At 30.0% G+C, this 15,399-nt stretch overlaps 1 long non-coding RNA gene across 3 annotated transcripts in view; it reads right to left on the reverse strand.

Annotated features, from left to right (window-relative positions):
• Positions 1-299: 299 nt before the first annotated feature.
• The window catches only part of LOC149921294 (uncharacterized), a 49,935-nt gene continuing 34,835 nt past the window's right edge, over positions 300-15,399 (reverse strand). The window contains exons 1-3 of one of the 3 annotated variants that reach the window (XR_016477454.1): positions 4,002-4,053; positions 1,524-1,633; positions 300-613 (exon numbers count right to left, since the gene is read on the reverse strand). This is a non-coding gene — a long non-coding RNA (uncharacterized LOC149921294). Of the gene's footprint in view, positions 614-1,523; positions 1,634-1,700; positions 1,717-4,001; positions 4,054-15,399 lie in introns of those variants that run through there. The other 2 variants (XR_016477455.1, XR_016477453.1) reach the window with 2 other exon arrangements.

Consider the following 15,399-nt stretch of genomic DNA (forward strand, 5'->3'; position numbering starts at 1 on the left):
ACTTAATATAAATGGTTTCCAACAACACCATCAAAATTGGAGGAATCAATTTTGGACCAAGTTTTAAGATTGCTTCACTACGCTCATCTTTGCGTAAACATTCTTTTATCAACTTGGCCCGATTATAAAGCATCGTGAAGGGTTATCAAAAAATGTAATGTTTATTTAGACAATTTTAAAGTATTATATGGCTTTAGATATTTTGGGCTCTAGTTATAAACTCTTGTTCAATTTGTGACAGCGGTGTTCCATAAAGAATGCGTTTAAATTTCCTTTAAAATAAATTGGAAATTTCACATCTATATTTTAACTAAAGTGCAGATTTAATTATTACAAAAAGAGTGCTATCAAATTCTAGTAAAACGTAAATTTAATTTTAATATACTTTCTTCATACATTCAATAGCACATTTGTCTTCCTAAGAAGCTCTGGCATGGTTTAACTCGTCCTGATTTAAACTTAATTGTTTTGCAGTCATCTTGTGTTGCGCAGCTGCAAACGCAATCAGAGAAATTAGCTCTATTAGGTCTCCTTTTAGTCCATTTAAAGCAAAATCCATTTTGTTTCTCCGCACATTTCAAGTCGTTGCAAATTGCTTCGTTGTCCGTACATTCTGAAAATATTCAATTTCTTTTTATTCTTTTTACGCGATTTTTTTATAACTCGCAAGATTCCGAGTAGCGTTTGATTGTTCAAATCCTTCTATCAGGTCATTGATCTCGAGCCCGATCATTCTTCGTTTGCGTCGAAACAGAAGATACTAAACTAGTTCACTCTTAATTGGTCTATTTCCTACTTTTATGTTAAATTGGATGAAATAGGATTTAGAATTTTTTTTTAAATACCATTATGATAACCACAAAATTGGGGTCAACTGTGCTACGGACAAGCTAAGTTCATTGCAAGAATTTCTTTGATCACTTTTCAAACTGCAAAACAATGAAGTGCTTACAATGATACAGAGCCCCTACTTTGCGACTTTTATCGATGGAGTTTTACTGAGAGCGAAAATTGAAAATCGTTGAACTTGTATCCTTTTTTACAAAGCGCTTAAATTGAGGAGCAATGTTTTTTTTTACAAACCTCTAAACCTGGGGGGTGCTGTTTCGTTTTTTACAGAGAGCTAAAATTGAGGAGCGCTGTTTCGAATTTCATACGATCACTAAAAATAAAAGCAAAACGAAGGGTTTATGAATTTCTAATAACTCCCTTTAGAAATTAGTACATTCGTGGAGCCACTTAATGAGCGTAAAATGAGATGAGCACCAATTTCTTTCTTTTTATTTGCAACTACTCAAAAGAGACAAAGGAATGTTCTGATTGTCATTTGCTCCCTTTAAATTGGTCTGTTTCAGCCGATATATTCCATTAATAAAAAATTCCCGAAATTACGAAGTAGCGGTAATTACATAAGATTGTAGCAGATGGCGCCAGCCTAATTCATTTTATCCGTTTTTATTAAAATAAATTTCTGTAAAAATCCAAAAAAAAATCCGTGATCACTCGTTTAATTCCCTTCTTACTGTCTGGCATTTTGAATGCTCCAATTCCAAGGACAGCGCAGAGCGTCAACGCCAAGAAAACAGCCAAAAGTTTCGAGCCCATGATGTCGTACAGTTCACCGGGATTTTACCTTAATAATCAAAAACGTTTAATTAGAAAATATATTAATACAAGAATAAGTCAATTGGTCATTTTACTCTGAAAAGCTAAGCTCTTTGTATTTTAAAGCGGCGTCATTAGATTCAAGTAAATGAAGTTTAAATAAACAATTAAGACTCTTCCTATAATATGTTCAAACCCTCTAACATATTAATTATCTTTAGTTTCTTTAAAACATTTATGAGTACCTGTTTGTTTATAACTTTCAAATCGATTTTTTTAATAAAAAGGTTTTAAGAGCGCTAATATTTTGAATTTCATATTTCTGAACGTGCAAATAAGGTAAAAAGAAAATAATTACCAGTAATTATCATGACTAGACAAATTTGAGGTGTTGGAGTATGATTGTAACTTACGCAACCTCACCCTTACAATTTTACTTTCTTTTTGTACGTCATCTTCATAAATACTTTGGTGAGCTGCCTCAAACTAATGAAGTTTAATTTAATTTAATTGGAGATTTTCTGTCAAGAATGGCAGAGGGCGCCATAAAGATACGGCAGCTACCACTCACGCAGTTATATTTAATACTAGAAAAATGTTTTGCTCGAAATTGGGAAAATTGAAGCTTGAATTTGGTGATTTTAGTGCTTCCAACGGCCATTTTGAAATTTCACCTTAATCATAATCTCAAATAAAACACCGGATGCGGTTAGCTAAACAGCTTTCTAACGAATACGTTTATTATATGTGTATATATATGATCTTGTGAACAGCAAAAAATAAACCATTTATTTTATTGTGTCCCTAAAAATAAATGATAAAATAAATACGAATCAAAAGCTATTGGTTCAAATTTGGCATATTCAAATTGAAATTTGCCGAAATTGAAAATTGGGTGTGTTAGAAATCTAGCAGGAAGCCGATGTTTTCAACTTTTTGAAAATTGGGCAGGCTTAATTGTACGACTTAATAAGCTTAACCACATAATAAATGAAATATTTTGCCATGGGTTAGAAATATTTCGCTTTTTATAATCAATTTCAATTCCATTAAGAGTTAATAATATTGATTAAGTTGAATACGTGACATGTGCAAACTATGAAAAACCGTTATATATCAAATATTTACAAAAGCATAATTTTTATTTAAACATAGTTCAATTAAATATTATTTATCTAAAAAATGTCAAATAATTCCTTTAAACCGGGAACTAGCAAAATTTCTTTGACGTTTGAATTTTGCCAATAATCAATAAAACCACGGCGGTTGAAGGCTTCAGGCAATGGATTGGAAAATATGATATTCTCGAAAGAAACTAAAAATTTATCGTAGCTTCCTTAAAATGTATCAGCTTTTCAGATCTAGCCCCTGGAAGTATCCTGCAACAAGCAGAAAACCTAACACCAGGGAAATGCTAACATTAGGGTTTTATTTGGTGTGAGAGGTAAAAAAGGAATTTGTAAACCAATCGAGGTAAACAGCGTAAAAAAGTAAACTTAAACAGTATTTAAAGTCACTATACTAATTAATAATGAGATCGGATATAGACTTAAATATATTCAGAAAATAATTCTATAATTTGAACACATTATTGCGCCTTTCTTAACTTCACTTATTTGTGCCCTGATTCAACATTTGATAGGCTAAGCAGAGCGCTCTAGAAGTTTGAATCAGCTGATGGTTCACGTGGCATAAAGGGCTTGTCACCACCCTCCTACTCAATTTAATCCAGCCACAGGTAATTGGCTTCACAAGTATTGGTTAAACATGTATATCAAATTATTCTAAAAAGTTAAAAATTCTATTCTTACTCTACATTATTTCCTTAGCAGTCTAAATAAAAATACGTTTCACTGATTTTAAAGAAATTGATTTCACGAGGTCTCAATACTTCGGTCGTTCAAACGCCAAGAGCGTCCTGCCAAACCTTTTTAAAAGCTCCGTTTCTCAGGGTTTGTCTTGGTACTTATGACAATGGGGATTGAAAAGGGAGAAAAAGATGTTCTCAACAACATTCTACATTTGTTAGTGGAGTTCATACAACATTAACTTTAAGCAAATGACTACAAATAATATTGATCTCGATCTCGCTATGTGGTAATCTACTCCGCAAAATTTCAAATAGATCTCCTTAATCAAAGAACAACACTGCGCGTGTAAAAAAAAAGTGTCGCGGAAAAACCAGATAACCTGTTATAGCAACATCAAGTGCAATTCTTTGATTATGAAATATGGTATTGTATTAAATTACTTTAATACTCTTATTTCTTAATTAACATTATTAAAATTTCCCAGGAATTTGAGTATTTGAAAAATAAATCTAAAACGGAACCGTTAAAGGATTGTCTGGTTATCTTATCAAAAACGTTAAATAAAATAATTACGCAAATTCTTACGAGAATGAATTTTCCAAGAAGCAAACTCCGGCAATTTCCAAACAAGTAATGTTCTCTACTATATCCTACGCGCCTTTTTATCGCGAAGCCGCGAATCGCGTAGTTGACATGCAAAGTTTCATTTACCTCGCAGAGATACTTCACGTTCGAGTTAAGTGATCGTTACTGACGTTCACTTTTCGTAGAATGTAATTGAGACTGGGCGTTCACGTCGATGTTCGCGCAAACAGCTTAATTCAGCAAACGCCTGGACTACTCTTACTACGTACGTACCTCTTTCCCTATAACCTGACAAATTTGACAAAGGTGCGGTTCATACAGGCTACCGATGTTATAACTTCCAGGTAACGTATATTTGATAACGATGGCTGACGAGCCTACCTAAATAAATTAACGCCTAGTTAATGACTTAATTATAATTCTGGAAAAAACGATTTATGTAATCTTATTAAAAAACATGCGCTCTCGTAAATCAAAATTCAAAACCTGTCTTACATAAATTAGATATTCGTAGACGCTTTCGAGTAAGAATACTCAGTTTAAAATAACCGAAATTTAGCCACAGATAATCAATCATTGAAATTTTTCTGAAAAATTCCTTGTTATAAAATTAAAAACATAATTCAATATAAAAATATTATTATTTTCGTCGTTTTCCTTTTATAAAAATTTTGGAAATAAAGATTTTTGTAGAAAATACATTAAAAGGCAGGCATACTTTGCAAAAATCTACCCGTAAAAAGACTATTAAGAGGTGAGCGTGAATGAGCAATGACTCTAGAGAACGGAAAAATTGGAAAGATTTAAACTTAAATTTTACTTTTGGATTTGAAGAAGAAATCTAAGGAATGTAATTGAGGGGCGCGATTCACACCCCATGCGAGAACTCCGCCACCGCCAGGTGGGATAATTAGAGGGGTGAAAAAAGGGGTTATCATGGTATAATATTTGTGACGTAGCATAGAAATAGAACTGTTTGGCGCCCTCTTTCCATAGGAAAAATATATTTCCAAAATTACAGTGATACTGTTGATTTCGTTATAATTAACCAAATCTTCGAATAAAATTACGCAAAATTGTTTACGTTATGGATTTCATTACTAAATATCACAATTATTATAAAAACAGTAATATAAAAAAACTTACAAAGGCGGAGCGGCGTACTGTTGAAACACGTAAGATCTTAAGCCTCGCCTTACTTTTATCAACTGTGGTATTGTTTGCTTATATATTGATTTATTTTTTAGGTATTGGTTTTAATAACCAATTTTTAAAAGTAAATTTACAAAAAATACTTGCTAATGGGTCTTTCCACGTGAAATCGTCAAGCGTTGTTGCTCGATAGTGACGGATTTCGGCCAAAATTGTTTCCCTGGTTTATTTACCCTAAATATGAAGCCTCCTGGAGTTTAGCGGGCTAATTTAAAAAATTTGAAAAGTTATGAATTTTTGAAATTTCATGCATTTTGGCTTGAGTTTCGTTACTTAATAAACATTTTTTTCAGTAACATGATTTGTAAAGCTCTTCAAAATATGAAAATTAATACTCTTAGCTAAAACGATCTACAGATTCCGAATTTGGCTCCCAATTTACTCCATGGGCTCTAGTTTTTTATATAAGAGCTGTTTGGGAGGTAGGGTAGCGCACAGCATCGTTTTTACAAAGGGGTCCATCTCAGAATTTAATTAAAATTTAAAATAAGCACCTTCGTGCACATAGAATGGTCACTCTTAAATTTGGTGTTGGCGACCAAATTATTTTTATCAAAACTAATATTATGAAATTGGCCATTTTTCGCGGTTTTTTTTGCAAAGTTTCCTTTACCTCGGAGAGATGCTTCACGTTCGAGTTTAGTGATCTTTACTGACGTTCACTTTACGTAGAATGTAATTGAGACTGGGCGTTCGCGTCACTGTTCGCGCAAACAGCTTAATTCAGGGAAACGTCTGGACTACTTTTACTACAAAAGTACCTCTATTCCCTCTAACCTGACAACCTTGACAAAGGTGTGGTTCATACAGGCTACCGACGTAATAACTTCCAGGTAACATATATTTGATACCGCTGGCTGACGCGCCTACCTAAATAAATTAACGCCTAGTTAATGACTTAATTATAATTCTGGAAAAAATGAATTATGTAATCTTACTAAAAAACATGCGCTGTCGTAAATCAAAATACAAAACCAGTCTTACATAAATTAGATATTCGTAGACGCTTTCGAGTAAGAATACTCAGTTTAAATTCACCGAAATTTAGCAACAGATAATCAATCATTGATATTATTGTTAAAAATTCCTTGTTATAAAATTAAAAATATAATTCAATAATAATAATATTATTATTATTTTCATCGTTTTCCTTTAATAAAAATTTTGGAAATAAAGATTTCTGTAGAAAATACATTAAAAGGCGTACTTACCCTTACAAAGACTTTTAAGAGGTGAGCGCGAATGAGCAATGACTCTAGAGAACGGAAAAATTGAAAAGATTAAACTAAAATGTTACTTTTGGGTTGGGAATTAATAAGAACTATCTTGTTAGCATGGAAGAAGAAAGCTAAAGAATAGAATTGAGGGGCGCGATTCATACCCCATGCGAGAACTCAACCACCCCCCGGTGGGAGAATTAGAGGGGTGAAAAAAGGGGTAATCAAGGTAAGATATTTGTGACGTAGCATAGAAATAAAACTGTTTGGCACCCTCTTTCCATAAGAAAAAATATATTTCCAAAATTACAGTGATACTGCTGATTGCGTTATAATTAACCAAATTTTCGAAAAAATTTACACGAAATTGTTTACGTTATGGATTTCATTTCTAATGATCACAATTATTTTAAAAACAACAATATAAAACAACTACTGTTGAAACTCGTAAGATCTTAAGCCTAGCGTTACTTTTCTTAACTGTGGGATTTTTGCTAATATATAGATTTATTTTTTAGGTATTGATTGAAATAAACAATTTTTAAAAGTAAATTTACAAAAAATCAGTTTTTCTGAAGAAATTGGACTTTTAGATAAGAAAAAATTTATTAAAAATAGACACGAACTCTTACTTAATAAAGAGTTTAAACAAGAAATAAGTAAATCATTTTCACCCATAGCAACGTTTAAGGAACTCGATCAAAATGACCGAAACGTTGTTACAACAGTATTATGTCCGTGCCTCTTTAAAGAAATTCAATCTTACTACTTGGAAGCAGAAACTAAAAACCTATTATAGCTCCACTGAGGATAGAAAAGGCAGTAAATAAGTTGAGCCCAGAAGAGGATCCAAAGAAACGGTTGAAATCCATCCATCAATTAGTAGGTTACGCTTTAAATAATTTATTTGGATTTTACGTGTGCCCAACTTTCTGGGCAAACAGCCTTGTAAATAAAAGCCAATCCAAGAAAGAATTCCACAAATGGACAATGAAATCAGACAGGGGTGGATCCCTTTTCCTGACAAATCAAGCATTTTCCTTTTTTGAGAAAACATGCGATATCATTTGGTCATTTGCAAAACCTGACATCAATAGGCCTTTCAATAAAATAAGCTACGCTTGCTGAACTTGTTTTTATGTAGCTCATTCGTCACGAAATACGTAGAAGTTCAGTTACGTTTATGCTCAAAAACAGGGTACCTCGTCGAATTTACTTTTATGTCCAGGGTTTTTTCTTAGTAAAACGTCATCGATACGTCACCCGTGACGCAGCAGCAACATTGAAACCAGAAGGCCAATGTTACTTTATAGAAAGGCCTATTTTAAAACTAATGAATTAAGGAAATCTTTGATTATCGGGGATCTTAAAACAATATTTCTTTAAATGAAATTTGGGACCAAACTAAAGTGTTTTAACATAATTATTAATTGTCATTTAAAGGGGCTAACCAGGCAGATTAAAAATGATTTCCAAATTGCCAAAAAAGACGCCCTAACATCATCGTGTGTTGCTATGTCTACTCTATTTATTGCTGAAATCCAAATCAAACACTTTTGGAGGTTTTTCAAGGGTTGTGGCACAGGATAGAAATTTTTTATGTAAGAAATTTTGGCGGGAAGTCAGTAAACTGCGCCAAAAATATGTAAAGTCATGGGAGAGAGCGGGAAATGTTCGAAATTTGGTGTTGGACACCTAAAACTAGAGGTAATATTCCCTTTAATCGCAATTTTTACTGTGGAAACTAACAGTTAATTCTTACTTGCCTCATTTGCTTATTTCCATAAAGATAGAAATAAATAGAGCTACTGCTGAGAGTTGGGGATCTCTAGTTATTTAAAGGTGTTTCGTAGTAAAATCGGTATATAGATGATAAACGGTTTTTGTAGCTGACTTATAGAAAACAGGATGAGATGGACACCATGCAGATTGACCATATTGGTAAAATACCCGAAATATTCGATCTTCCTTACAAGATGAGCGCTCCTATGGTCTTGAATTGCAAGTAACAGATGATGATCACACGGAGGTCACTACTTGTCTTCATAATTTTTTGGTCTTGCCCAATAGAGTTTAATATGTAGTTTAAATTTTGTAGTCTGCTATATCTGAATTTATAAAACTGGATTTCATTGAAGATGACTGATGAAGTTTGATCATTAAGCAGCAAGTGCGATTGATAATCAAAGACAATATAGTACTGGTAATAACTGGTTTATTTAAGACAACATATTTAACTAAGAATACAATATGCACACAACATGAATAGCGCGTAGAGTGGCGATTCACTGACATTGTGAGTGAAAGCGAGGTATATATACATTTGAATTAGACAATTTCTTTCGATATGCTAGAAAAGGATTATAAATGGCGGGTGGCGGGAAGTTTGAATTAAACAATTTCTTTCGATATGCTAGAAAAGGATTATATTTGGCGGGTGGCGGGACATTTGAATTAGACAATTTCTTTCGATACGCTAGAATAGGATTATAATCGGAGGGATGTTTCAATTAGATAATTTCTTTCGATATGTTATAATAGGAATTAACTTCGACGTTGTAAATTAATTATATTGGATTATTGGTAAGACATCGAAGGTAGCTTAAACTTTGAAACTTTGCGTCGATGTGAATCTAATATTTCGGCAGGGCCGTCTTGTTATTCTCCAAAGGCGTAGGTATTTTTAAGGAGGCAGCTTTGCTTACCAAATCCAAACACAATACGAGAATGGACAAATAAAACTGATGGTCAACCTCTATCACTGCTGAATGCTTTGATTACATTAAAAAGGAGGTTACCAAATCCGAGCATCCAATATTAAAAAAGGTATCTTTGGATGAAATGTCCATGAAGAAACATTGGCTTGAAGAAATTTCGGTGATGAATCAGTTAGTTGCAACAGATATTTTCCAACTTTAACTTAACATGAGTATGATGACGAACATAGAAAAAAATAATCAAAATTTATGTTAACATACAACTAAGAAAAATAAATAGAGACATCAATAATCAACTAATGATAGAAGCTGTTCAAAAGAAACTTACCAAGATCATCCTATTTCAAGGGCAATAAGAGCAGCTACAATGCCAAATCCTTAGGACAACTTGTCAAAATTTTAATTATTTATTCAATCTAAGAAATATCTCCAGATTTAATAAATATACTGAAAAAGAAACATCATATTTACATAGACTTTATTTTAATTATTCTTGACACGATATCCTCCCGAACAATAATATGGCAACAATTGCTTTGTTTACATCTTTCGGACCCAGCTGATTGCCTTAAATGCATATTGTAGTTTATTTGGCCGCGCATTGATGGCGCCACGTAAGCTTGCACCTATCACGCATCGACCGCGGAGGGGGGGGGGGGGGCGTCACATTTGTTTGGGCACTTCAATGGATTAACGATAATTATTTTTAATAAACTGAGATAGACCAGAAAACCATCATGTATCAAAATAAATAATTTAAAAGGTAATAATAGGGTTTTATTTTGGTTCACGTTGAAGGACGAATTTGAAACTAACAAGAATTAACGCCTTTGGATTTGCTGGCGAACCTTGAAAATAAATTTACTTAAATAAACTAAATGTTACGAATTTTAATTACATTTTCTCAAATTTAATACAATTAACAAGTAAAAATAAAAATAATTTATTAACATTACTTTTATGTACAAGTGCCACCAGTAGCTTAATTAAGTAATTTTATTTACCAAATTGTATTCAAATGTACTCAAATTGGACAAATTTACGAAAATTACATTTAATTACTCAAATAAAATGAAATTTTTCCACTTTTGCTTAAAATTACCCAATTTTACAAGAGTTTAACCAAATTTTCTTGGATGAATAAATAAAACAAACTATTCGAATTTGTAGTTTTTAAAATAAAGAAAATAAAAATAAAAACTTGAAATTTTTGGTCTGTGATTTTTCCATGTTATTTAATTAAACCTTATTTTGGTTGCCTTGCCAAAACGAAAGCCCTTAAAGGTCTACCAAACGGTTCAAACCGCCGAGTTTCGTCAGCATCGGTTTAAATCACCTCGGGTAGCTTCCTTTTTAGAAGTATTCTACGAGTAAAACTATGGAGTAACAGGTACGGAGCCGTATTGTAAAAACATTCCATCCCGTCTTTACGCATAACTTGAAAACCATTAGTTGGTGTAAACTGTAACCTTTTACCGAAGATCATCCGATGCTTAAATTGGGTTTTCTAATGGAACAAAATGAGAATTTTTATTTCTTAATTTAATTTACTGGGGAGCGGTGGCGTTAGAAAAATACCAATCCACTAAATTTCCATCTTTTTCATTTAATATTTTTGTTTGAATTTTTCCTCATTTTTATGTTCGAAACTTTTTTCCCTTTTTACTTAAGCAACGCAGTTTCTCTTTCTCCAGTTTACGGTACGCCATCTTTTTCTAATATAGAAACAAATGGTCAAAAGGTGAAAAATAATCCGCAGCTAAATTTCGCCATCTACATTCCTGAAACCGAATTTTTTCCCGGGAAAATCATAGTTATATTTCAATAATAATTTAAAATCTTAATTCATAATGTTAATTAAATACTAACTTAATTCATAATGTTAATTAAATATAAATTTAACTCACAATGTTAATTAAATATTAATTTAATTTATAATGTTAATTTAAATCTTAATGCTAATAAAATATTAATTTAATTTATAATGTTAATTTAAATCATAATGTTAATTAAATATTAATTTAAATTATAATGTTAATTAAATATTAATTTAAATTATAATGTTAATTAAATATTAATTGAAATCATAGTGTTAATTAAATGTTAATTTAAATCCTAATGAAAATTAAAGAAATAATTTAATTCATAATGTTAGTTAAATGTTTATTTAATTCATAAAATTAATTGAGTACATAATATTAATTTAATTCATTATATTAATTGAGTAAATAATGTTAATTTAATTCATAATATTATTCGAGTACATAATTTTAATTTAATTCATAATATTATTCGAGTACATGATGTTAATTTAATTCATAATATTATTCGAGTACATAATGTTAATTTAATTCATAATATTATTCGAGTACATAATGTTAATTTAATTCATAATATTATTCGAGTACATAATGTTAATTTAATTCATAATATTATTCGAGTACATAATGTTAATTTAATTCATAATATTATTCGAGAACATAATGTTAATTTAATTCATAATATTATTCGAGTACATAATGTTAATTTAATTTATAATATTATTCGAGTACATAATGTTAATTTAATTCATAATATTATTCGAGTACATAATGTTAATTTAATTCATAATATTATTCGAGAACATAATGTTAATTTAATTCATAATATTATTTGATTACATAATGTTAATTTAATTCAGAATATTATTTGATTACGTAATGTGAATTTAATTAATAATATTATTTGATTACATAATGTTAATTTAATTCATAATATTATTTGAGTACATTAATTTAATTAATAATATTATTTGAGTACATTAATTTAATTAATAATATTATTTGAGAACATAATGTTAATTAAATATTATTTGAGTACATTAATTTAATTAATAATATTATTTGAGAACATAATGTTAATTAAATATTATTTGAATACATAATGTTAATTTAATATTATTTGAGTAGATAATGTTAATTTAATATTATTTGAGTACATAATGTTAATTTAATATTATTTGACTACAGAATGTTAATTTAATATTATTTGAGTACATAATAAGAATTTAATTCACAATATTTTTCGAGTTAATTTAATTCATAATAGTATTTGAGGACATAATGTTAATTTAATTCATAATATTATTTGACTACGTAATGTTAATTTAATATTATTTGACTACATAATGTTAATTTAATATTATTTGACTACATAATGTTAATTTAATATTATTTGAGTACATAATGTTAATTTAATTCATAATATTATTTGACTACATAATGTTAATTTAATATTATTTGAGTACATAATGTTAATTTAATTCATAATATTATTTGACTACGTAATGTTAATTTAATATTATTTGAGTACATAATGTTAATTTAATATTATTTGAGTACATAATGTTAATTTAATTCATTATATTATTTGATTACACAATGTTAATTTAATTCATAATATTATTTGATTACATAATGTTAATTTAATTCAGAATATTATTTGATTACGTAATGTGAATTTAATTAATAATATTATTTGATTACATAATGTTAATTTAATTCATAATATTATTTGAGTACATTAATTTAATTAATAATATTATTTGAGTACATTAATTTAATTAATAATATTATTTGAGAACATAATGTTAATTAAATATTATTTGAGTACATTAATTTAATTAATAATATTATTTGAGAACATAATGTTAATTAAATATTATTTGAGTACATAATGTTAATTTAATATTATTTGAGTAGATAATGTTAATTTAATATTATTTGAGTACATAATGTTAATTTAATATTATTTGAGTACATAATAAGAATTTAATTCACAATATTTTTCGAGTTAATTTAATTGATAATAGTATTTGACTACATAATGTTAATTTAATATTATTTGAGTACATAATGTGAATTTAATTCATTATATTATTTGATTACACAATGTTAATTTAATTCAGAATATTATTTGATTACATAATGTTAATTTAATTCAGAATATTATTTGATTACATAATGTGAATTTAATTAATAATATTATTTGATTACATAATGTTAATTTAATGTAATTTAATACAAATATTTATATAATTCTTAATTTCCACGTAATTTAATAATATCATTCTTAATTTTCAGGTAATTTAATAATATAATTTTAAAATTTCATGTAATTTTGTAATACAATTTTTAATTTTCATGTAATTTAATATTAATATAATTCTTAATTTTCATGTAATTTAATATTAATATAATTCTTAATTTTCATGTAATTTAATATTAATATAATTATTAATTTGCATGTAATTTAATATTAATTTAATTCTAAAATTCCGCTTTTAAGTTTATTCTCTAGCCCCACTAGAAAGAATGCTCCATATTTCTAGACCAGACAGCGACAAGTGAAGGGAAAAGCCCTATACATATACTCTCACTAACCCTGGGAGTCAGTTTGTAGACATCCTTTGGCAATCGTGCCAAATAAAATGAAATTTATTATTTGTCACTTAATCGGAGTATATTTCTGGCGCTATCTATGATGCGCTGAACTAAAAATGAGGCGATCGAAGGAAGCTCCTCTCAGATATATAGATAGATCTAAGAGGCTAGAAATTTAATTTCCCGAAACAACTAGATCTTGTAGAGAGCCCCTGAAAACCATATTGGCTTCGAGGAAATTTGTTTCCGCTTTATGAATTATTCGCGTCAGAAACATTTTTAAAGTTTAACTACTCCAGGTCCAAGTAAGCTAGCGACTTTTTTTAGTAACTACTATAACTATAATTAAAATCAAAGGATCTACTTTATTTTTCGTGCTTTGCAAACACATCATTAAAATCTCGAGGTTCTAAATATATGTAAAACACGAAGGAGCAGATATTTTATTACATATAAAAAATAATATTTAATTTTATTAATAATTTTAAAACAATAATTCAGTGAACTCAAAAATTCGAAACCGAAAAATCCAAAAAGTTACTTACTTCAGGGTTGTAGAGAGATGGTTCAATCACTTAGATTTTTTATTTGGTGAAATATGTTTCTGCCACGGATGGCGCTAGGGACGCTAAGTTGCCCCTACAGATATTTTGTGGGATTTACCTCATTACACTGGAGTACCTACGGAAAGGGAACACTCCCAAGTTTTCGTGTCGATCGATCTCGGTTCTTTATGATCTCTATAAATTAGTTAATTGTCGCTTTGTTATAAATTCATTAACAATTTAATTTTTGAAATTGCGAACAATCTAAGCAAACCTAAGCTAATTAAGAGCCAAAAGGCAAAACTACGGTCAGTGTTATTCCTTTATTAATTTTAGAACAAAATTTGTATTTCAGTTCAACTAAATATCTGAGAAACTTAAAATTAATGTTCACTAATTATAAATATTAAAAAATTATTTTCCTTAAAATTGACACGTGTAAAAATGAAACAGAAATTAAAGCGAACCCAGTTAGCTTGTAATATTAAAATTTCCCGCTTTCTCCTATAAATTAGGCTGCACCTCAGAACTTCTATGCATTGAGGGAACGCCCATAAGTATCTGAAGGGGCTACATAGTGTCGGGCGCGCCATCTATTAGCCACTTACTCTTTAGCCAAACTCTCCTATGGTAGAATTGCTAAGTGATCGAACCATCTCTCTACAACCCTGCTTACTTCAACCTTTCTCCCAGTTATTAGTTTTCTTTTGAACTTGGTTTACGTTTTAGTTTTATTTTGCAATTCTAGAAAATTCCATAACAAAGAACACGCGAATAATCTAGCCAATAGGCGCTAGAATAAACAGCTTCTGCCTTTTGCTAAGAAGTTTTAATACACACGGTATGAATAATGGACGTGCAAGTTCATCTTTATATGGTTCTTGCCGCTGTGGCCTAAAGAGAGCTGCCAGAAATAACACTTGTTCTCAAATTGCACAGCGTTCTCCTCTGATGGCCTTGAAACCGAGACCAGCGGTTATTCGACCTGTTTGCAAACTATTTGAAAATACCAAATACTTTTTCCCTATCTTTTCGAATATTCGACTATTTGATCAAGAAAAATGAATATTCGCGAACTTTCGATTTGGTATTCGATCGAATTATTTGGTCAAACCAAATATTTTGCACACCCCTAGTTAAATGTATCCCGTCAATAATGTGAACCAGATCGAGTCATTCCTAAATTCGATGTCCGAGGCGTTCTTATTCACGGCCTCGGTAGTCCAATGGTAGTGGCGTTGGGACGGTAACCCGAAGGTCGAAGGTTCGATTCCTGCCCGAGGTGA

Source organism: Leiobunum rupestre, chromosome 11 (genome assembly GCF_980474605.1).
Source record: "Leiobunum rupestre chromosome 11, qqLeiRupe1.1.hap1, whole genome shotgun sequence".
Taxonomy (NCBI): Eukaryota; Metazoa; Arthropoda; class Arachnida; order Opiliones; family Sclerosomatidae; genus Leiobunum; species Leiobunum rupestre.